The sequence below is a fragment of the Tursiops truncatus genome, chromosome 16, assembly GCF_011762595.2.
Source record: "Tursiops truncatus isolate mTurTru1 chromosome 16, mTurTru1.mat.Y, whole genome shotgun sequence".
Taxonomy (NCBI): Eukaryota; Metazoa; Chordata; class Mammalia; order Artiodactyla; family Delphinidae; genus Tursiops; species Tursiops truncatus.
In genome coordinates, this window is record NC_047049.1 from 2019781 (window position 1) to 2044097 (window position 24317).

Consider the following 24317-nt stretch of genomic DNA (forward strand, 5'->3'; position numbering starts at 1 on the left):
AAAATATAGGCTTAGAAAGAAAAATAAAGGGAAGTTATTTTCTACCTGGTAGCAATTTAGATGAGACATTTTAAATGTAAAGATAAATATTAAAATATAACTAATTACCCTTTATAAGAAGTAATTAAAACAAAAGTAGTTATGGAAGACTTAAACATTGAAACAGAGGTTATGCAAAAGTTGGGCAACATGGAATAATATTGCATATTTCATCAGAGCCCAGTTGAATGAAATCGATTAAATATGCCCTTGAAATTAACTATCGATCGTCTTTAATTTGTTGGATGTAACCCAATTTATTTCCCTAAGGACTTGGACTAAATGTCATAACTTAAGCAATTTCTAAAAACCCCTTATTTATTTTTTTTACTGATAATGCAGGGTACTGATGTCAGCATAAAACTATGTAGCATGGAAAATATTTACAGAAGTACGTAAGTGAAAGCTTACATGCATAGCTTTCATGCATCAATCAGAGTGTTTGTGGTCCAAGGAAGTGCTGAAGAAGGAAAGCATGACTCTATACTTTTACTTGATCTGTAGATCGGCTAAGCTACCGTGAAGTGTTTCCCATGTTTCGTTTTCGGAAGGGATCACGTATTACCATAATGTGGAACTCAACCTCTAGAAGTGGAATTATTGCGTATTCCCACCCATTTTCATTTAATGTGTAAGTTTCTCCGCACGTTCTAGCTTGTCTTCATGGTCAGCTTTTCTTTTCAGAAACCTACTTTCCTTTGACAAGTTGCACGTGAGTCCCAGGACCCTCCCTTTAGGCATCTAGCAGGCAGAACTCAGATACGGGCTCATCTTAGCTGCCAACACTGTGATGAGGGTCTGGGTCGTGGGGTCTGAAAGGGACCACACAGTGGCTTTTCCCTGGTCTCCAAAGAAAGAACGGCTAAGGGGCTTTGGTTCGGGGACCATGGGCAGGCATCCGAGAATAAATTTGCAGGTGTTGTCAGGTCCTGTCTCAGATGAAGGTTATTGCTCCATTTGGAGACCCCTTTCTCAGCATTCCTGAAGCACAGAGGGGATTCCTAACGGCTCACCAATCAAAAGCTTATGTCCACACAGCATCTTCCTACATACACAGTAGTGAACCTCCCCAGTTCCTGAAGGTACAGCCCTGCTGATGGTCAGTGTCTCCTTTAAAGGAACATCGACACAGGTCAGTCTTAGCCAGGTGCTCTTAGAGTGAAGCATGTTAGTTCAAATTAGCTAAGCAAGGGCAGCTCTGGATATGCAGCCATGGCCACCTCTGAACGTTGCTTTACCCTTGTGCTCGGACAGTTTCCACGAGGCAAGGTGAGGTAAGTCCCATGATGCTGGACGGGAGCACCTGGCTATGTGAGAGCCTGGCCTCAGGTTCCCAGGGGCGTGCACATCTGTCAGTGGTCACAGTGGTCACAAGGAAGAGCCACGTGACATGGAGAAAGGGCGTGGGATTTTGGCCAGGACTCCACGCTCTGAATTATACTGTCCCGTTGAAGTTTTCACACTATGGTGAGTCTTTTTCCCCATCGGGAATACAAAGGGCTTAACCATGAAATGTGGGCAACGAGGTTAGTGGTTTTCAAAACTGGATATAGAAGAAACGCTTACACCTAAAACCTGTCAAGGACCCTAGCAGAAGAGAGGAGTGGAGGTGGGACACCGCCCCACGGCAGTCAGGGTCGGTGCCAGGGTTGGGGGAGAGGGTCGCTGACGCATCTCTGGTGGACTCGGGGGCCCACAAGACCCAACTGGACAACCTGGATGACCTCTGATGGTTTCTCAGCTCCAAGAGTGATGGTCCTGACAGGCAGCGTCTTGTATCCTTTATCATATCGTTATTTCCCTCTAAGGAACCAAACGTCTGTCTCTGCAGTGTTCCTTTCTGAAACAGTTACTACTGAGAATGTGAACAATACTCCCCCGGATAAACGGATAAGGCAGCGGAAATGCTGATAATTATTTTCCAACTTCAAATATCTGTGGCTATTGTGAGTATATGTATTTTAATTATTTATTGCTGCATGAGAAGCCGTCTTAAAATAGGGATCTAAAACAACACTTGCATTTTTGAACAGTTTTGTGAGTCAAGAATACGGGGTAGGCTTGGCTGGGTGTGTTTTCTCTGCTTCAAGGGGTGTCTGCTGGGGCCTGAGTGGTGCCCCTTGATGTGTGTGTGCCCGTCTCTGTCCCTCTCTGTCTCTCTGTCTGTCTCTGTCTCTCCCCACGTGGAGTCTCATCATTAGAGCAGAACCTCTCATGTGGCTTGCACTTTTCACAGCCTGGTTGCCTGAGATGCCGTATTTCTTTCCTGGTAACCGACGCCCTGCTCTATTGGTGCAAAGCAAGTGGGTCAACCCACCCAGATTCCAGGGGAGACTCGGGGGCACCAGACGCCGCTCCTGGTCGGGGGCCTGGCAAAGCCACAGAACAGAAGAGCAAATGTGATGGGAGACATTGCTGCAACCAAATTTCAAAAATAAAATCTGCCACATGAGGGATTCTACAAGCAAACCCTCCTGGGAGAAGCACAAACAGAACGCTCAGGTGACCCAAAGGCAGCGGCGGAGCCCACAGAGGAGCATCTGCTCGGGGTCCAGAGACCCCTCCTCCCGGGAGGAGCCCAGCCTCCCGCCATGGGACCATCACAGAGCGCGAGGGGCAATGGCATCAACCGAACTAAACCCCACCTTGTAGAGAGGATGTCCCACACACCAAGGGAGACAGCCTGAGGGCCACGGAGCCACACCTGCTCCTGAGCTGCAGGGACAGTGGGTCAGTGGCTGGCGGTGAGCGCCAAGGACCCGGTGGAGCGGTGAGGATGCTGGGAGTTCGTGCCAGAGCTGTGACCCCGCACGTGCAGGCTCCCGGTGCTCGCTCAGGTGGGAGCTTCTGCCTGCCATCCTCTGAGTCTGAAAGCAAGTCCCTGGTTAAGAGAAGGACCAAGAAGATGGGCAACAGGACGAGTTTAGGAGCAAAGCATGGAAGGGAACGTAAAGGAATAATGCATAGGATTCACGCTAAGAGATTCCGCTCTACGGACTGTGACGGGACGTGGCCAAGCAGGCAGACGAGCACGGTGCTCCCCCCTGAGATGCGTGCTCATCACAAAGGAAAAGGACCCCAGAGGAACCGGGATCTTTTTTTCCAAGTGGAAACTCAAGGGGTTGTACTTAGTTTGGACAAGGACTGGGAAAGGATGTCACTCAGCTGACCTGCACTGGACAGGGCTGAAGGTCCCCTTCGAAGGGCATTTTCATCACGTGGCCCCTGAGCTTGGGGTCTGACTTCCCTCGGCCAGAAGCAGCCGGGGTTGTCTCTGATGGCTTCCTCCTCCCCTGCGGGCGAGGGAGGGAGGGAGGGATTGCTGGCCCGGGGTTATGGGGACAGCTGAAAGCGTGACACCTGAGGAGATGGACAGCCATTAATTCATTTATTTGTCACGAGCCCAGGGAGGAGGAACCACCTGTCAGAGCAGGGATGCTTGGGGCTGCCTCTCACAGCCGGGGGCCTTGGAAGAGGCTCCAACCTAACAGGAGGGTGGGTGCCCCTCGGTCCCTGAGGAGCATGTGATGGGCTTGTCTGAATAATTCCACGGGTGAGCAGGGAAGCCCACGACTCTGGGATAAACATCAGGGCCGTGGCCAGAAAGGGGGTAACTTAGAAAAGGCTTCCGTGATTAGAGCGGGCGCCCCGACATTGCTCGGCAAGATGGGACACGCCTGTGGGCCCAAAGGGCCCCAGCTTCTCTGCTGCCGGAGCAGGACCTAGACTGTAAGCTGTGGGGCGTGAGAGGTGAGCTACCACCTGCAAAACCGATTTGCCGCTGCCTTCTGACCTCCACTTCCATGGGAGAAGCGTTTCCATCTATAAAGACATTCGTATCAGACTCAGGAGAATCATGTAAGCACAGTTCTCGGTTTAAGGACCGAAGTGTAGTACATTAATTAGCCTAACTAGCAGCGGAATTGCAGCTACAGCACGAGGCAAAACCCTAGTGAGGCTGTTATTAATATTTAACATAAACAGTTTTGAAAATATCCTAGACATCAAGATGGAGAAGAAGATCTCTGCACTTGTGATGGCCATGGGAGCAGAAGCTCCTGGGTCAGGTATCATCCTGCCCGGTAGAAACAGGTCTGAGAGGATCCACTCTGCCCCCAAGTCGCAGGGCAGACAATCTAGTCGCGGATCAGGGCTCACCTCGTGGCAGGACCCCATCCGCCGGGCAGCCCAGGGTCCCCCATTCGCTGTGGGCAGGGTGCCCACCCTCCCTCAGCCCCCAGGGCGCCCAGCACAGACACCCGGCTGTCAGGGGCCGCTGCCTGGAATTAGGGACCGTGCTGTGGGTCCAGCACAGCCCTGGGCTCAGCCCATGTTTGATTACTCATTACACTGGTTGTTTTGACGGTTAATTCTGGGAAATTTTGACGTGGAGGCAACCTAAATGTCCATCGACGGAACACTGGTTAAAGAAGATGTGGTACGTGTACACAATGGACTATTAGCCATAAAAAAGAACAAAATAATGCCACTCGCAGCAACAGGGATGGACCTAGAGATTGTCACACTGAGTGAAGTCAGTCAGACAGCGAAAGACAAATATCATGTGATATCACTTATATGTGGAATCTAAAATATGGCACAAAGGAACTTATCTATGAAACAGAAACAGACTCACAGACATAGAGAACTGACTTGTGGTTGCCAAGGGGGAGGCGGGTGGGGGAGGGATGGATTGGGAGTTTGGGATTAGCAGGTGCAAACTATTATATAGAGACTGGATAAGCAACAAGGTCCTACTGCAGAGCACAGGGAACTTTATTCAATATCCTGTGATAAACCATCATGGAAAAGAATATGAAAGAGAAGATATATATGTATAACTGAGTCACTTTGCTGTACAGCAGAAATTAACACACTATTGTAAATCAACTATATTTCAATATTCTTTTTTAATTCTGGGAAATTTTGTACTGTTAAACACCATTCTTTACAGAGGTCCTTAAGGTGCTAAGGAAAAGTGGCCACAGAAAGTGTGTGTGTACAGGGAAGGGAGGGGTTCTTGAAGGTGGGAGCTTCCAAGCTCAGCCTTCAGGTCACCAACACCCTCCTTTAGAGACAGGACTTTTGCTTGATCACATGTATGCATTTTGAATACTGGAACATTTCAACTACAAATACTTCAAAACATTTAAAAATGGAGACGGTTCTATAAACCAATTAAACAACTCTGTGTAGGGACAGAGTGACGTGAACATAGATTTACTGCATGTACAGCATTTCCACCACAAGGTTTGGGGGTGTACTGGCAAACATTAAGCTTTTAATCCTTATTTAAATATGAGGTAGGGGAAGGCTCACCTATTTGCAGGTCCCACACCTGAGAGCTGCTCTCAGCGGCCTTGGATACAATAGCCCCGAGTCCCCAGAACCGGCCCATCCCCCAGGCTGGCCCATCCACGCCTGGAGGGATCCTTTCAAAGCCAGAGTCTCAGCTGTTTGCAAGGTGCCCAGTGATTCATCTTCTGTAGGAGGCTGCAGTCTCAAGGCAAAATAATATGAAATCTTATTCAGGGTACAACTATAGATTGCTTTTCCTTTTTTTTCCTATTAAGGATCAACTGAAAATTCAATTAACATGTGAAGAATGAAAGGAACCCGTTCTTAATGGTCTTTGCTGCCGTATCGAGGAAAACTGCCCCTTTTCCATCACTGGGTAGCGACCTTGTTTCACAGCCAGAGGTGGAGACCAGGTCACAGGGCTATTATTCTAAAGACGAGCAAAGCCCACCACCACCTGCCCACCCACCCAGGGCAGTTCGGTGAAGTCAGAGTCCATCGCCCTACTTCCCACCCGGCTGTGGAGGGTACATGGGTCTGTTGGCAAACAGAGGGCAAAATGCCAAGACCCAGCAAATGCAACTGAAGGACAGTGAAGGCTGGACAGTGGACGTTCTGCAGGTGTCTTGACAATCGTCTGACCTCTCCAAGGCCGCTCCATGTGTGCCTTCGGGGCTCCCCGGCTTCGCAGCACGGGTCTCAGCCCAAATCCTGTTTCCTACAAGAACTCGTCCTCATCACCCCAGTTTCCTTGCCTCCAACCAGTGACGACCTCAGATCGCCTCTTCCTATCACCGTGAACGTGCCCACCTGTTTCTGGCACTCGGGGAGTGGGCTGGGAGGACGGGCAGGGCTTCCCAGGAATTCAGGGCAAAGTGAGGGAACAATAAAGGTGGTGCAACTTGACTGTTTCAAAACTTCAGTTTATCAAGAAACAATGAGCACACACGCACCAGTGTTAACAGGCTCAGCCGTGCACAGCAGGCCCTGGGCCTTGCGCTTTGCACTGTCGCCTCACGTGTCCTCACAACATTCTGTGCGGAAGTATTTTTATCTCCATTTTTAAGGGAGAGAGAGATTTAACAGGTCCAGGAATCTGGTCGTTTCCCACAGTCGATGGTAAAATCTAAGTCCGAACTCGGGTCTGCCCAGCCCCGGATGCCGCTCCCACAGGCTTTCTGCTGCCACACTCTCTGCTAAGGGCCTGGAGGGACCCCAGGCTCCCAGCACAGAGCGGCAGTACCTGGGGGTCGAAAGCTCGGAGGCTTGGTCTGAGCACGAAGTGTCGGCAGGCGGCACCCCTGAGGTCCAGTGGGTCCTCGCATCATGCAGGGGTGGCCGCGAGTGTGGAGCTGATCCAGAAAGAGACAAAGGTCTCAGAGTGGGAGGTCACAAGGCGGAGGAGGTCCTGAACCCTGGGGCGGTCTTCCATGCCTGGCTGAGGACCAGACACTCCCAGGTGCCAGCAGAGGGGGCGGCGGGGGTCGAGATGGTTGACCAGATGACCTGAGCTGGCCAAGTGCCGGCCTTTGCTGGGGGGGTGGTAGTGGACACATGGGTGAGGGGCAGGTCCCAGCCCTCCCCAGAGCCCTCCACACTTCCTCCAGTCTGAGAGCACAGGAAGAGGGGCTGAGGGATGGGGCCCAGTGAGATTTGAGGGAGCACGAAATCCTGGCTCAGTTCAACCCGAGAAGGGCGAGCCCTGACCTGCAGGTGATGGGCCACCCAGACAGGGAGCACACAGGGCGTTCGCGCACCCCGGATAAACTGGCTGGGGAAATGCAGGGGGCTTGGGGCCTGAAGCTGAGAGGTGTCTCTAAGAAATAAATACAAAACAGGGCAGTAAAGTAAATATGAAGAAAAAGAAATCACAACACGTTTTAAATTTCCAAGTGCTGGGAAGGCCGCCAACATCACAAAATCCAGGAAAAAGCATAACTTTCTGAATTAATTAACAGCCCCCATAACCTGCTTTTCCTGGCGACACGTTCTCTGATTGCTTCTTCAAATGGCAATTTTGTGGGACCGTTTTCTAGGGAGAAGCTGGTCTTCATTCCAGCACAGCTCAGTGAAATGTTTACATTATTATTACTGATGTGTGGAAAGATATCTTTCTTTGTATCTCAATGTTGGTAATGTCATGCCATTTTTTAAGGTGGTGGTCAAACCTGAAAAAGTGTCTATTGAGTTTCTTTCAGGTTGGAACTATACGGTTTCTGATTATGTTGAGTTCTCTAGGGTAGCAAGAGAAGACTCTAGCTGACGGCCCTTTAGCGTGTGGACGTGCAGTTGCTGCTGGGCACCAACATTTTAGGACAAATCACCGGGAGGTGATGACACACCTCTGTAGATGGGCTGAAATAACCTCAGGAGCAAATTCAGGCGTCCGTCGGGAGCTAGATCAGCAAACGGGGGGACAATGGGGGCAGGGAAGGCTGATGGTGTCACCACTGGCCATAAACTACTGGTCTCTTGGCTAAAATGTCTAAGGCCTGGTGAGGGCTGGCCGGGCAGAAGACAGGCCATCCAGGGCAGTGTGAAGTCTCCGAGCATGGCTGTCAACCTTGCAGTGAATCAGGCTCTGCTCCTTACCAGCTCCTGGAAGCTTCCAGCAGGAACTGGATCCATCTGGAAGTGGCTCTGAACTCCACGAGTGTAGGCCCGCTACACAGACACTCAGGGCACCCCCAACGCACCCTCCACGAGCTACACCCCAGACACACCTGTAGCCCTTGCACAGCCTTCCACCAGAGGGGCTTGCAGCACCCACGGGAGGTGCAAGTGGAAAGAAAGAGCAGAACCAAGAGACTGCAGCTTAAGTGTATTTGGCAACTTGTACCCAGTATATGACTGTAAACACACTGCCAGGCCCCGCCCCCGCGGCAGGCTTTGGGTGGGTGTTGCCATGAGGAAGCTGGAAAACCCCCGTGGCTCCGTGTTCATCCACTTTCCCGGGTGGGCTTTCTGAGGGCAACGTGTGGACCAGTCCCACACTGGACCCCTGGTAGGAGGGAGGGGCTTCCTCCCGGTTCCTGCCCAAGGCCCTGACGTTGGAAGAGCATAGTGGCCGATCAGAGGATTTAGGCTGTTAGAATCCATCCCTGTCAGGTGGAAACAGGGCTGGACAGTCTCACCAGTGCCTCGGCACTGCTGTGACAAGCGCCGCAAGCTGGGCAGCCTAAAACCACAGAAACTCAACCTCTCACAGTTCCGGAGGCTGGAAGTCTGAAATCCATGAGTCTGTAGGTCCATTCTCTCTTGGCAGGTGTTGGAGGACGAGCCTTTCTTGATCTTCCCACTCCTGGCGGCTCCTGGCATCCCTGGCTTGTGGCTGCATCACCCCAGCCTCCACATCCGTCTTCACTTGGCCTTCTTGTCTGGGTGTCTGGTTTCTAATCTCTCTCCTTATAAGTTCACCAGCCACTGGATTAGAGCCCATCCTACTCCAGGGGGACCTCATTTTAACTTGATAACAACTCTGATCTGCAAAAAGCCTATTGTAAAACAAGGTCACGTTGACAGGTATCAGGGGTTAGGATGTGAACATGCCTTTCTGAGGAAACACAAAGAAACCCACACCAGCCATGAGCCCAGCATGGGAGAATCTGCAACTAAGTAAATATCCTGACAATAGAGGGGCCTCCAGTGCTCAAATGAGGTGGCCTGAGGCGGCCTACTGTGAAGCTCAGGACCCCCCAGATGGCCTGAAACTATAACCAAACTTCACCTCTCCCTTTCATCTCGAAACATAGCACAAAGAAATGGAGTGGGTGACCCACTTTGGACTCCTATCAATGAAGCAAGACCTGGGATTTCCTAAGGGAGGAAACAAAAATGTAGGCACAACCTGATGGACCCCAGACCTGAGAGTCACCGCGGGAGGGTGGTGGCCCTGGCTGTCTCTGGAGGAGACGTGGGTTCCTTGGACCTTGGGCCCAACGGTGAACCAATGCTCTTTGACCTCAGAGTGACATGGAGGGATTACAAATAAGGCACATTTTCCGCAGAACTGCAGCTCCTGCCTTCCGCACTTGTACCTGTGAAATTAGCCCAACATCCTTTTCTGAATAGGCAGGGGCTTGTTTTTGCAAATCTCTCTTCCCTGCCAATGCCCCCCGGAGCCAGAGATATAAACAGGAGTCAAAGTCAGGATGAACAGAACTGCTGAGGCTGGCAGCTCAGCAAAACTCCATCCATCCACAGAATTAGAATAAAATTAGTTGGATGCTTGAGAACCAAAACGTGAATTTAGAAACCAACTCCGGGATTGCATTTCTGTGTGTAATTGTCGTGTTCAGATCGTGGCACAGGAAACAGGACAAGACTTGTGCGTCGTGAGAGATTCAGTGGTTTGTTGGAATCTTAGGAAGATCACGGCATATTCTCGCAGAGGAGAATCTGTACGCCAGAGAATAGGAACACAGCGAAACCCCTGCTCTCTCTGAACCCGGAATGAATTGAGACACCGCCGAGCATGTGCCTCAGCTAATCTAGATGAAACTGATTTCATTATTTCTCATTCTGCAAACTGAGACGAAGGCTGGGCAGAAAATACACAGCCTTTTGCTTTTCAGTTCAGCCTTTTCGCTCTTTAAAGAACTCCAGGCTCACCTGTCCTTTCCTCCTGTCCCCTGATAATTAATAAGAAATGATCCTTTCTTCGGAGGCTGACAGAGAAGGCTTTGAAATCTAATGGGAAAAGTCGGGGAACATTTGTAAACTGGGTTTTGGAGAATGAATGGCTTCTCGTGCATTTGTTAGGGGCGGAATGAGGCCGAGGAACCAAGAGCCTTTGGAGGGAGGGATGAGCACGGGTGAGCCACAGGTGGCTGCCCGCCTCCTCCTGGCTCCAGCGGTGCAGTCGCTTTGATGGTGGCCCCGCCGGGATTGTCCAGGGAGACTTTGCTGCCTGACTGGCGTCCCCTCCTGTACCCACATCCCTCCCGAAGGCAGGCTTCAGGCAGGGATCAAATCCCCAGGAAGAGAGGCATCTTCTTGGGCCAAGGAATGTCCTTTTTTTTTTTTTTAACATCTTTATTGGAGTATTATTGCTTTACAATGGTGTGTTAGTTTCTGCTTTATAACAAAGTGAATCAGCTATACGTATACATATATCCCCATATCTCTTCCCTCTTGTGTCTCCCTCCCTCCCACCCTCCCTATCCCACCCCTGTAGGTGGTCACAAAGCACCGAGCTGATCTCCCTGTGCTATGCGGCTGCTTCCCACTAGCTATCTAGTTTACGTTTGGTAGTGTATATATGTCAGTGCCACTCTCTCACTTCGTCCCAGCTTACCCTTCCCCCTCCCCGTATCCTCAAGTCCATTCTCTAGTAGGTCTGCATCTTTATTCCCGTCTTGCCCCTAGGTTCTTCTGACCACTTTTTTTTCTTTCTTTTTTTTTTTTTGATTCCATATCTATGTGTTAGCATACGGTATTTGTTTTTCTCTTTCTGACTTACTTCACTCTGTATGACAGTCTCTAGGTCCATCCACCTCACTACAAATAACTCAGTTTCGTTCCTTTTTGTGGCTGAGTAATATTCCATTGTATGTATGTGCCACATCTTCTTTATCCATTCATCTGTTGATGGACACTTAGGTTGCTTCCATGTCCTGGCTATTGTAAATAGAGCTGCAGTGAACATTGTGGTACGTGACTCTTTTTGAGTTATGGTTTTCCCAGGGTATATGCTCCAAAACATACAAGCAGCTCATGCAGCTCAGTATCAAAAAAACAAACAACCCAAATCCAAACATGTGCAGAAGACCTAAATAGACGTTTCTCCAAAGAAGACATACAGACTGCCAACAAACACATGAAAGGATGCTCAACATCACTAATCATTAGAGAAATGCAAGTCAAAACTACAGTGAGGTATCACCTCACACCGGTCAGAATGGCCATCATCAGAAAATCTACAAACAACAAATGCTGGAGAGGGCGTGGAGAAAAGGGAACCCTCTTGCACTGTTGGTGGGAATGTAAATTGATACAGCCACTATGGAGAACAGTATGGAGGGTCCTTAAAAAACTACAAATAGAACTACCATACGACCCAGCAATCCCACTAAAGGAATGTCCTTTTATCCCCACTCAGACCTGCAAACATTTGAAGGCAGGAGAGCGAGATCAAGACGGCCAAGGAGGGAGCAGTTAGCAGAAACTAGGTGAGCTGCGGCTGCAGGAGGGGCTGGTGGAGGATGGAGCCTGGGCGGGGGATGGCGGCCAGGCTCCTGGGGAGGGAGGCAAGGGGGAGGGAAGCTGCTGTCCTGCTGCTTCTGCCGTGACTAGTGATCTTTCATCGTGAGTCACTGCTCTGCTTGGATCAAAGTTCTCCAGCAGACGTGTCTGTCCCCACTCTCTCCTCCCCGGCTTCAGTGCCGAGGTCCCTGTTGCCCTAGGCACCGGGGATCGGGGATACGTGCCCCTGCCCGCAGGGGGCCACGGAGAGGAGGGGATGGTGTCCTAGCCAGTCCACGACAGGAGAGGTCCTCTAACTGCAGGGAAGGGCTGAGCGGGAAGGGAGTGGGCACACTGGACAGGAAGTGACCAGCCCGTGTCAAAGGGGCTGTCCCATGGTAAGCGAGGTGGGCAGGGGGGCGCAGGGGTTGGGGGGCTTCCCTCCACCTTCAGGGCAGTGGAAGCCACTGCAGGACTCCAAGCTGGTGGCAGGTGGCCCAACGAGCAAGTCCACGGGAGTCGCGGGGCAGCATGGAGGATGGGCGGGCGGGGGGGTCAGGTAGGAGGAGGCAGCAGGTGTTCAGACCACAGAGGATGGTCGGGTCTGGGGCTGGGTGTGAACACCAGGCGGCAAGTGGGCGGGGCTCGGGAGGAACTAGGGGTCTCTGGGGAAGGCGTCTCACGTGGGCAGGACCCACCCAGATTGCCCTGCGCCACCTTTCTGCTCACCTGGTCACTGATCAGGCTCTTGGGCCATGGTGGTCTTTCTTCTCTGTCCCACCCCACCCCACGTCAAAAGTAGCACAGAATGCACCCTCATCTCCAGTCACCCCACCACCATGCATTGGTTCAGGTCCACGTGGGCCCAGGGCCCCTGGTCTTTTCCTTACGGGCAGAGACAGGCTGCCGAGAGCCCCCTCCCCCGGGAGCCTCATGCAGGCGGGCAGTGGGCAGTCTCCGTCCTTGCTGCCCTGAGGACACGTCAGGCTGGACCGCAGCGTCAGCCCCTGTCTCCTTTGCAATGTTCCTTAGGGTGAATGTTGCAAACCCTGTGGTACTTGAGGACACGTCAGGCTGGACCGCAGCGTCAGCCCCTGTCTCCTTTGCAATGTTCCTTAGGGTGAATGTTGCAAACCCCGTGGCACTTGAGGACACGTCGGGCTGGACCGCAGCGTCAGTTAGCCCCTGTCTCCTTTGCAACGTTCCTTAGGGTGAACGTTGCAAACCCTGTGGTACTTGAGGACACGTCGGGCTGGACCGCAGCGTCAGCCCCTGTCTCCTTTGCAACGTTCCTTAGGGTGAACGTTGCAAACCCCGTGGTACTTGAGGACACGTCGGGCTGGACCGTAGCGTCAGTTAGCCCCTGTCTCCTTTGCAACGTTCCTTAGGGTGAACGTTGCAGACCCCGTGGTGCTCATCTTTACACACAAGAGCCTATTTAGGGATTGCTGTGATACTCCCATTCCACTGATGAGAAAACCTTTTTCGGAAAGAGTGGCCCAGGCCAGGTCACCAGGCCTGAAACAAAGAAGCAAGGACTCGGCATAGTTAACACCAGGCCACCCTTGCGATAAGCAGCTTTACGTGTCTGTAACTATGGTGCCTGATTATGTCACCAAACACGAATCTAAGGGATTCGTGCAGGGATTTTGTAGGCGGTTAACACTGATAATCATTCGACTTTAAGGAAAGGTGATGACCCCTGAGAACGTAGGCGGGCTTCACCACATCCATGCAGCCTTAACAACAAAAACTGAGGTTTCCTGAAGAAGAAAAAATCTGCCTCAAAAGCGCAGCATCACAGCCTGCCTGAGTCTCCAGCCTGCCCTGCAGGTTTCAGACGCGCCTACCCCCAACATCACACGAGCCATTCCTTTAAAACACCTCCTACTCTGTACATGCCACTGGTTCTGTTTCTCTGGAGAGCGCTGACAAGTCCAGCCTTCTCTGACAAATACACATTCTCCCTGTGTTCTGTACTCAAGGGGGCAAACAGAACTAAAGGAAATGTGGGCGGGTGCTTGCAAAAAGGGTCCCATCAATGTTAAATCTCCCACGACGGTGACCTTTGCCTGTGTATATTTCTAGGATGGACGGTGCCCAGGGCGATGGCATCTCATAACAACTGTATCCCTGGATTCGACAATAGATGCTCACACCCTCTTCCCAGGGGTTCTGAGGCCCACCTGAGGCCAAAAAGGAACCATTCCTGGCCTGGTGTTCTCACACCCAAGGCCAGAATCACACTTAATAACCAGACATTTAACAGTTCACTAGCTTGATCCTATCTCAGGGTCCAGGCTCTGAGCCCAAACCATTGCACTGGGTTGAATTATGTCCCCCCAAAAGATGTGTTTGAGTCCTAATCTCCTGTGCCTGTGAATGTGCCCTTATTTGGAAACAGGGTCTCTGCAGATGTGTTAAGTGAGGTCCCAAGGTGCGGTCACGTGGGCTTCGGGCGGTCCCAGTAGAATGACTGGCCTCCCGTACGAAGAGGAAACTCTGGACACAGACGGAGGCCACGCGATGATGGAGGTGGCGACCGGAGGGCTGTATCTACCGGCCAGCGGTCATCAAGGATTACCGGAAGCCACCAGAAGCTGGGCGAGAAGCCTGGAACAGTCTCCCTCTGAGCCCCAGGAGGAACTAGCCTGCGACACCTTGAGTTTTGAACTTCTGGCCTCTGGAGCTGTGAAAGAACTAATCCAGGTTGTGGTACTTTGTCATGGTGGCCTGAGAAAACTGGTACACCATCCTCGATACACTGTCCTTGACTGCAGACTCGGGGGAAAGAGCTATCTAGATACGTCCACCAAAGATAACATCTTACAGACACCCACCATCCTTCTGTTGGACACTGAAAAGATGCAAGACTTGGTTCGGGGTTGGAAATAGCAATACCTTCTTTCTATGAAGAAAACCACAGCTGTGCAGAGACTCTGATTACAAGCGACACCCACCTCCACAGGTGCTGGGATTCCCAAGGACCTCAGAAGTCCTCAGTCCGGTCTGCATCTCTAATGTGAAGTTCGGGATACGGACAGTGAATACGAGAAGAGCCATCAACCCCTCGCCAGGGTGCTCACTCACGGACGTCCCCACACCCGGTGCAGCTGCCCACCCGTCACCAGATCGGTGTAGGACGTTCCAGGCTAAAGAAGGTGGGTTCCTTGAATGTCCCGATTCCTCAGTAAGCTCAGCTCGAGCCCCCCGTGGAGGATAAACACATCAGGCTGCTGCGTCTTATATTCCTGCTGGGAAAAGCCACTTTGAATGCTTGAAACCTAGAGTCACTGGGCACAGAGATTTTCAGTTTGCAAGAGGACCTGGGACTGCATTCGGCAGCACCTGGGGACAGAGGTTGGTGGCCCTCACCCCCTCGCTCTCTTTCTTGCTGTCTCTCTACCTCCAGGCAAGAGAAAGCTGACAGGTGAGTCTTTTTTCTACTGATGGCTGGAATTTGGCATTAACAGTACCAGCGATCTGCAATCAGCCTACAATTGTGTAGCGATATGAAATGGGATGAAGCCGAGGCCAGAACACTGCTGTGTCCAAAGTGAGCTGGGCTGCACTTGAAGATATCTCATCATAGAAGTTTAATGTGCAACTTATTGTCTGGGAAAAAAAAAAACCCTCTGTAGGCCCACTAATGGATGGCCCGAGGTCCCCGAGCCCTGCTTCTGTGGCTTTGAAAGGAATCGACGCCTCCTGGGATGAAGATACTGAATCTCAAAAAGAACAGGTTTGAGTAGGAGAAATAGACGTTTCTGAGTCTATTCTAGAAAGATCATCTGGACGGGTTTTTACACACTCAGAGAATGACAGGGTCTTCTAAAAGAGTGGCACAAACAAGATGGTGAAACTAAATACTCGTGAGGTTTGCTTTCCTTTACCCACTCAATCCACTCTGCCCTGTGCCCTGCAGATGCCCTCTGACCCCCAGCTGGATTCCGCCAAAGGGGCGAGGGCATCAGGGGGTGTGAGACGGGGATGAGAGGGGTTCAGGGTGCTGCCACCCCGCTTCCTCCTCCAGCTGGCCGCATCACCCCCCCACCGCGACATCTCACGCTCCCCTCCAGCTCCCAGCCCAGCTCGGGCGGTGCAGCCACGCTGTCCAAGCGCCAGAATCCCACCCTTTCTCTAGCCTCCCTTTTCACAGTATCTCTTCGCTACCCTTCCTCGAGTCCCCTCAGCTAATCGGGGGACCCTCTGCTTCCCGCACGCCTGGCCCCAGTGCCTCTCAGGCAACCCTGGTGACCTTTCTTTTAATGTCGGTGATGTCATGACCTTGTAGACCCTTGAAGAAATCTAGTTGCTGGGAAAGCACCTGCCAGCCGCTACGGTACGTGACATGCTGGTCTTTGTGTCCGCCCTCTGGGGGAGTGGGTTTCTGTTTCTGCTCTAGAATCCACACACCCCGCCAACAAGCACCGCTTTGCTCGCACGGGGCCATGTCTGACATTGTCAAGTTATGGAGACTTCGGAGGAGAAGGAGTGAGGGTCCAAGTTCCCAGCGATGGCCGGAGCCTGGGGCGGGGGGACTAACGACACCACGTGGAACACGCCGTCGGGGAAGGGCTGCCTTGGGAGGGAGTTATGCGGCTAATGGTTTATCTGTCAAAGGTTTCAAAGCAGAATCAACCCTCCTCCCAAAATGAAAAGTATAAATGCGGCGCGTTCCTAAAGGCTCACTCACACCTTCAGCAAATGTTCGCTGAATCCTACCCGCACGACGGGCGCGGCTCCGGGTGCTGGATCACGCTGGGCCAAACCGCCTCAGCCCACGGGAAGCCCACCACCCACCACAGCATCGGTAGCAGCCGTGCCGCAGAGAGCTGCTCTGCAGCAGGACCCACCAGAGATGCGCCCTGAGCGCAAGAGCCGGCGTGACTACCAGCCCAGCCCCGCGCCCGTCGCCAGGGGCTCTCAGAGGCCCTCCGAGACGTTTGGGGCCGGGCAGGCCTGGGGATCTGCATTGCACTCTCCAGTGAGTCTGCTGCCATTGTCTGTAAAGTTCGCTTAGAGAGAAGCTGCGTTTCTGTGTCTGCCTGTGCACCAGCCCCAGGAATGGAGGCCCCAGGAGGAGGCTGGCCTGTCCTCACGCTTGCCCACTTCCCTGCGAAGCTTGGCGCAGCGGCCCAGGATGTAGGGGCCTCCTGGACGGTCTTCCTGGACGGTCACACTGAGGGCCTGCTCCAGGCAGAGACCCTGCCACGCAGATCCTGCCACCCTGGGGGTGACACCAGTCTCACCCTGGCTGCTGGACCTCCCTCTGAGGATCCGCTGTCGCTCTCAGAGTTCCCCTTCCTCCGGCTGGTCTGATGGCTTAGCAAGGCCAACTGCGTCCCTTACGGCTCCATTGTGGCAGGTTCTGTGGCCGGGATACTGTCCAGAAGGGAGACACCCCTATGTGTTCCTGTCATCCCCACTCTGGAGCAATTTCTCCCCAGAAGGAACCAAGTCCCCGCCCGGTGCTGGCTCTGAGCCCCAGGGCGTGTCAGCTTTCTGCTCACATATGTTGTGTCCGGGACGCGCCCCACAGAGGCAGCACAGGGAGACCTGCTGGCCGTCGGGACCGCTCACAGCCCATCCCTGCCCCTCTCCCCATGCCCACCGGGGCCCTCCTTCCTCCCCCGGTGGACCCTTCACTAGCCCTGGGCATCACCCCACATTCCACTGGGGCTCTGACCTGACATTTCCAGGGCTGACCCCGAGTCTGGGTCCAGCTCTGCTTCTGCTCTGTCCAGACAGCGAGCGTGGGGTGGTTCCTAGGAAAACACAACCCTGAGCCCCACGGGCCTGGCCCCAAGTCAGCTGGCACAGAGCCGCCCTTATCGCCCTTTGCAGTGTCATGCAGGCTGGGGACACCTGTCGCCCTCAAGGCTGATGTCTTAGAGAGACCCCCCCACCAACTGCGCGGCAAGAGCGACCTCACAGAACAGGATTTAGGGTCGACCGTTTCTTCGGGCAACCAGCTTCCACAGCTCCTGACTCAAGATCAATTTGCTCTGAGTTGACTGAGCCGAGCATGAGATGTTACCACTCAGGGAAAATGTTCAGAAAAAGAAGATGCCAGTCAGTGCAAATCAGTCCTGCCAAAGCTGCTGCATTCCTGGTTCCTTCCCTGAATTCCGGGTACAGATTCTGCTCCCTGACCGTGGCCAGCTGATGCTGAGACGCAGCTCTGATGTGACAGGCAAGCAGAACAATTGTCCAGCAGACACACACTGGAGGGAGCCCTCAGGGCCCCCATAAAAGCGGGGCTGCGACTTCTGAGTTGGATGGAAAAGTACCAGAGTCCCCCATTCCTACAGTGAGTCGTGTAGCAGGACAGGTCGTGCTTGGACGTGGTTCCCACTGAGTTAGAAATCCTGTGACAGCTGCTTTACTGTTGGAGCAGAATGTGCCCTATCTGCTTCCAGCCATGCACGCCATTAATCCAGAGGCTGATGAGAACTTGGGGGACGGCCACCAGTGTGGGAACATCAGTACAAAGCCATGTATGTAGCCTCCTGTAGGCGAGTGGAGGTCAAAGCCAGTTACCAGTAAACCCTCTGGCCTTGCTCTTGTCTCTGTCGACTTAAAAAAAAATGTACAACGTGAGAGTTGCGAGTAACTTTTATCTGGGGCAAAATGAGGACTCTAGCCCGGGAGACAGCATTTCAGAGAGCTCTGCGGAACTGCTCCCAAGAGGTTGGGGGGAGGTCAGTAGAGATGTGATTTTGGTGAAGGGGAAGTGCACGCAATCAGGCACATACTTTTTGCAGAGGTTTCCGCTCGTCCCGAGGAGCAGACGTCACCAGGAAGGATTTTAGTGCCTCTCTAGATACAAGGAGATGCAAGAATTGGGCTCACAAAATCTGCTCCTGAAAATAGCTGAGCCATCTGACGGCCTGTGCTGCAAGTTTCTCCCAGAGCACAAAGCACCTCATTCCTGATCTCCGCCCTGAGCTCCTTTCAGGGAGTGCTGAAGGTCAGCAGGTGCAGCGGCTCACGATTTGATCCTTGTAGAGGCAGATGGCAAGTGAAAATTTTTAGATGACATCACCCAGTGTACTGAGATGACTAGTGTCCCCCATTTCACGTCCACCGAACCCCCAGATGGTGACATTTGGAAATAGAGCCTTTGCAGATGTAATTAGTTAAGATGGGGTCGTACTGGATTAGCCTGGCCCCTTAAGCCAATGGCTGGTGTGCTTGTAAGAAAAGAAGAGACACACACACAGGGAAAGGCCATGGCACAGATGCAGGAATAGGAGGGGTGCAGCTGTGAGATAAGGAGTGTCCAGGATTCTGGCCATCACAGGAGCTGGAAGAGGCAGGAAGGACCCTCCCCTAGAGCCTCAGAGGGAGAACAGCCCTGCAGACATTGATTTAGGACTCCTGGCCTCCGAAACTATGAGACAGTAACCTTCTGTTGCTTTCAGCCCCTCGGTTTGCAATGCTCTGTTAAGCAGCCATGGGAAGCTAGGGCTTCCAGACGCCGCCCATGCGGTGGGGTGCAGCCACGTTAATTACAGGGACATCTGGGGAGGGGGGAGCCTCCCAGGTCACAGCCAGGAAGGAAAATCCCACGATGAGCAGGTGCTTCTGGGCAGAGCCTGGGTGTCCACTCATGCCCTTGGGATGGTAGCTACTGGGGCATCCAGGGGCCAGGGGCCAGATCCCGCCCTGGCTCTGGGCTCTCTCACCAGAGCCGCTCATCTCCTGCCCTGGAGACCTGGGCGGGCTTTGACGTTCCAAGGTACATGTCAAGAGCAGGTGCCTTGTGTCCGGGCACTCACTGATAAACTCGCTCTCCGGCTGGTGGCCAGATGGCCTTAGGTGGCCACGATGTCAGCGGTTTCCCTTAGGAAGTGCAGAGAACTGCAGATGTGCAAATCCACACTTGCGGTAAGTTTAGGGTCAGATGATTACTTTGCGAAGTGCCCAGCTCTGGGAGTATTCACAGTCCTCGGCCCCTGCCCCACATGCAATTTAAAGACGCACTAAACTCTAAGATGGGGGCTCTGATCTTGCCCCCAGAGAAGGTTTGGATCCATTTTTTCCCAAAAAATCAAACAACCAATTATTCCACAGTGTTTTCCCAGTCTTTCTGGAGCCCCTGCTTTGAGCATCCCTCAGCCACCGTGAGTCAGCCCTTTGAGAGACCAGGCACTGGACACGGGAAGAGAAGGCCCCAGACTGACAGAAAGGACTGTGCAGGTGCCGCTGCTCAGGGCAGGGACTGTTCTGGAAGGTCTGGAGGCTGGTGGCACGCCTGGAAGAGCCCTAAGTTCTCAGTGGGTCCCAGGTAGAAGCAGGTCTCGCCTCTGTCTGCAGTGCCAGGGGCCAGCAGGCTGGGGAACACGAGGGGCGTCACAGAGAGCTCTGGAGAGTGGAGGCTGGCAGTGCCCCATGGCCCCTCTGCGGCAAGCCTACCAGGCAGTCCTCAGCCAGAGTGGCTGGGTTTGGCCTGTTGGTGGTGGCCCCAGGATGGAGGGGTCATCAGCGAGAGCTTGTGCAGGGCTGAACAGGGCTGGGGCCGCGAGGGTGTCAGGCCGAGTCCTGGGCAGGGGTCTGACCAGCAGAGACGTGTCCCTATCTGAGCACAGAGCAGCCCAGGCCCATCCCCCTCATGGTGGGGGAGGGGTATCAGGCCACCGGGCGAGCTGTTGGAGGGCCATGCCCCTAACTTAGGGAGGTTTTGCCCTTGAATAAGGCTTATTTTCATTCACACCAACTCACGCTGAGCCTCGAGCAGAGAACAAGCCGCCCAGAGGCTCCAGTTAGGGGATGTAGGGCCCTCGTCCATCCCCAGCGTCCTTTCCTCCCCCCAACGTGGGCTCCCAAAGCCTCAGTGAGCCAGCCCCCCACTGAGGTTTACAATCGCTCTGATGGATCCCAAGCTGGAAAGCGTTTGCTCTCCTCCTTTCAGGATTGCGGACGCTGTAATATCAGCCAAAACAGAAAAAAAGAAGGACGGCGTTGCCCGTGTTCCCTCTGCTGCAGTTTCTACCATCACCAAGGAAGGAGCTAGCGCCATTGCAAGAATTATTAAGATGCTAAGAAAATAAGCTGCTAAGAAAATGCATTTAGGTGTAAGAAAATGAAAGGGCCTTGGTTTTCTTTGCCAAAGCAATTATGCAGAGGGAATAAAACGTGATGTTATGACTATAACCTTCCCGCTAAACATTTCTTGCCCAGCCACGGCATAAGGATGGTTCGAATGGAGCAGGAAAGCAAGCCGAGTACAGAGACCAGGCGGCAGCCTGGAATACTTTAAAGGACCACGGGTGTGTGCCTGTCCATTCCTGTATCTTTTCAAGGATGCTCGATATCACCAGGGAAGAGCTGACGGTCACGACAAAGCCATTTGCTGCAAGGGCAGAACTGCTAGAAAACATGGTTCCACGAAGGCCGAATCACTAAGCTTTGTGGGACCTTATGTCTATTGGCTTCTGGGGAAACGGGTAAAAGCCATGAGCTCACTCGGTGTGTGCTACTTTTTCATTACCCTTTGGAAGCAACACGTGCCCTGCGTGTGGCAGTGGAAGGGCCTCATGTCACAGGAGGCGACTGAATAAGGGAGCAGGCCGCCAGGCAGGAGCCTCTGCCTCCTCTCTTCTCAGCACTTGCTCATTTTGGCAGGAGTCCCTGTTTCTACGATAGGCCTGGGCCAGTGGCCGTGGCTGAATGCGGGCAGGTCTGCGTGGAGCGCACGGGCCAGGCCTCCGGCTCTGGAGCGGAGCCCTCAGAGGTCAGAGCGCCGACCCGCACGTAAAGCAGTTTCCATCCTACACGCTTTATCAATCAGCTCCACAAAACCCATAAGAACAGTTTTTAAATGTATGACTTGACCCCTTGAGCTGTAAATAAACATGAAAACATTTCGCTTCTTACCTACTTAGCACCGGCTCAAGTGATGCTGTGGTTTTTCAGAGATGTCTTCCCACAATTCACCAGCTTTGTTTTTCTTTTTGTCCACGATACGTCTCGAGAGGTAAACGGATCTGAATTCATTCTGCAGTTTCAGCATGGACTCTTTTTATTTCTCCCTTTAAAAAAAAAACAAAAACCAATGAACTGTGCACTATAAGTAAGGAGGAGTGAAATACTTTTTTTCGTGATGATAATGTTTAAACCTATTTCCCCTGATGAAACTCTTATGGTAATACACAAGCTCCGTTATAAATACATTTCTTATATTTTATGCAACTGGTTCTAAAGTTACAATATTTACAATGCACAAATACAAATTCCATCATTAATTCACGGGTTAGCTCAGTTACCCAAGAAATGGCGCAAACACAAACAGAAGTAATGGAAAGGCGGAGCCAGATGCCGGCCCCCCGGGGCCCACTGGCGAAGGGAGCGGAGGCCGCGGCGCCGAGTGATGCCTCCATGTAGGTGTGGAGGGGCTGCGCTCTCGGCCCGGCCTGCCCCCCCCCCACACTGGGACTCTGCAGTCAGCACAGAAGGCACCCACCTCCTCGTGCTGCCGCTGTCCCACTGGGAGAAGGGCAGTGAGGCCCCAGCAGCCAGGCCCCTGGGCACAGAGGTGGAGAGAAGGAGGGGGACCGAAAGGGCAAAGGAAGGCGCCGTTAAGTCCCCCGCGAACCCCTAGGTTCTCAGCCCGAGCCATCCTTCTGTAACTGGCAGAGCCTTCCTTATCAGGCTCGTGTGGTCCAGCAGCACCCAGGGCATCACCGGCCTGACTGTCCACATCCACTCCAGGGGCTGAACGTGGAGGCCACGGCCAGACTCTCTGCCAGGCTTGGGAGGTGCCCACAGGGCCGCTCCGAGCATTCCTTCTACTCAGAGACCCTCCAACCAGGATAGACCCTGGCCCCCAGCCCCGGAGACTGCAGATGCATCCAGGGGACCAGGGTCCGCAGAACCTCCCACAGACCCGTGGGCTTCGGTGCCAGTGCTTTGCCGAGTGCACTCCTGCCCCCTCTGTGCCGTGGTTCCCTGTGGAAGGCTCCAGGCCTCCACTAGCCACGTGTGGAAAGGAGCGGGGAGTGAGGCAGGAGGGAAGGCCGGGGAGGCAGGAGTGACGATAAAGTGCTTCTAACGGTGCCTGTTAGAACAACAAGGTCGCTGCCACCCCTCTTGGCAGTCTGGCCCCACTCCTCTGCTGGGGGCTGGGATAATCTCAAATGGCTTTTCTATTTTTGACCAAGGAAAATGAGTCTCTGAAGACTGGCTTGCCGTTCTGAGGTCCTGTTTTGAAGCCTGGGAACCCCCTTTTCTCGGTCTCAGCTTCTCCTCCCGGCGGCCGGGCGTCTGTCACTACCCAGCCCGGCTTTGTGATGCAAATGTGGCCGTTTCTGTGCTGCGTCCCCAGAGTCAGTCGCCTGGGGAGGAGAATACCTGCCTGGTGCTCAGGATGCAGGCCCTTAATTAAACTTAACACTGTCAGCTCCGAAGCCGGGTGAATTCCTGGGACACGTGGGACCCTCTGCACACACACAGTGCACGTGCGCATGCTGGCATGTCCGCCTGCTGTAACTGTGGCCAGTGCTTCTCGGGGAGGAATGAGTGAAGTAGAGGAGGATCCCAAAGGCCACCGCCAGGTTCCACACGTGTATGAGGGCCTCGCTCTGTGCCGGACGCTCTGACAGACCCCGTGTGGTGAGGACCCAAGTTCACGGTCACCAGCCTGCAGGCCTCCCTGATTCTGGGGGGAGGTAAAGGGTCAGGACAATAATTAGCTCAAGGACGGCCACGGAGCAGTTCTGCCAGGACAGACAGAGGCCACAAGGCATATTCTAAGTATTTATTTGCAAGTTAAAAATCAACCTATCAAATTATACTGTAATATATCCATCTTCCTACCTTGACAAGTGTACCGCATATGACAGCGCTGAAAAATACGTGTAAATCTGTGGTTTGCATATTACTGAAAGGTGGCGAAATAGCAAAGGTGACTGAATTGGTTCCCGTTACGTGTGGCTGACAGCTCTGTTGGTTGCCTGGTGAGGTCGAGTGAATAATAAAACAGGGACATACGAGTCCCATAAACAAAATCCATAAAACAGTGTTGCTTGCTTTCATTCCTGCAAACTTTCTAGTTATTACGTTACTTCAAGAGTTTTTAGAACTGTGTACTTTTGACAGGAATATTATAGAACTAAAAATAAAATTCGATGATATTCAGAATGTAAGAAAATCAATTTTATCAAAAATTAAATATGAATTTTCAAAAAAGTAAAACGATTGTACATATTTTAACAATTTTCTCAAAACAGTAAGATATCCAAAATACAGATTGTGATTTGTATTACTGAATAGCAACTATTAAGAAAAAAATTATTTAAAACATCTGGATTTTTAAACTTTTCACTTTGACATTTTAGGTCAATCTTGTCAAACGACCTTTATAAACAATAAACTCACCACAAGCCTGGCATTCAGCCTCCAGAGCAGCGTGCCTCAGTTTCCAGGAAGAAGCCTAGGTTCTCACGCCCACAGGCCCCTCCCCACTCTGACAGCCCCCTCGGTTGCCAGCCCACCTCAGAGCAGGGGACAGACACCCGGATGTCCTTCCCATGGGCTCCCGGGGTCCATCCCTCTTACAGGTGGGAGCATCCCTATAGAGAGTGGATGAACTGGGATGACGCTGGGACAGCTCAGAGGGGACGTGTCACCCCCCCGTGCACGCAGCACACCTGCCGAGGAGGAACTGAGGGGGCGGGTTGCCAACAGCTGGAGAGTCACGACCTGGGAACAAAGGGAATCAGCGCCCCACATGCTTCCTCCTTGACCCGACCCTGTGACCTCCGACCCCACCCTGAGATGGGAAGCTTCTGCTT

General features: G+C 52.7%; 1 long non-coding RNA gene across 1 annotated transcript in view; it reads right to left on the bottom strand.

The window, feature by feature from the left end:
- Positions 1–24317, bottom strand: part of LOC141276725 (uncharacterized) — a 406019-nt gene that overhangs the window by 44298 nt on the left and 337404 nt on the right. Inside the window, exon 4 of the long non-coding RNA XR_012326714.1 lies at positions 21403–21557. This is a non-coding gene — a long non-coding RNA (uncharacterized lncRNA). The remainder of the gene's footprint in view (positions 1–21402; positions 21558–24317) is intronic.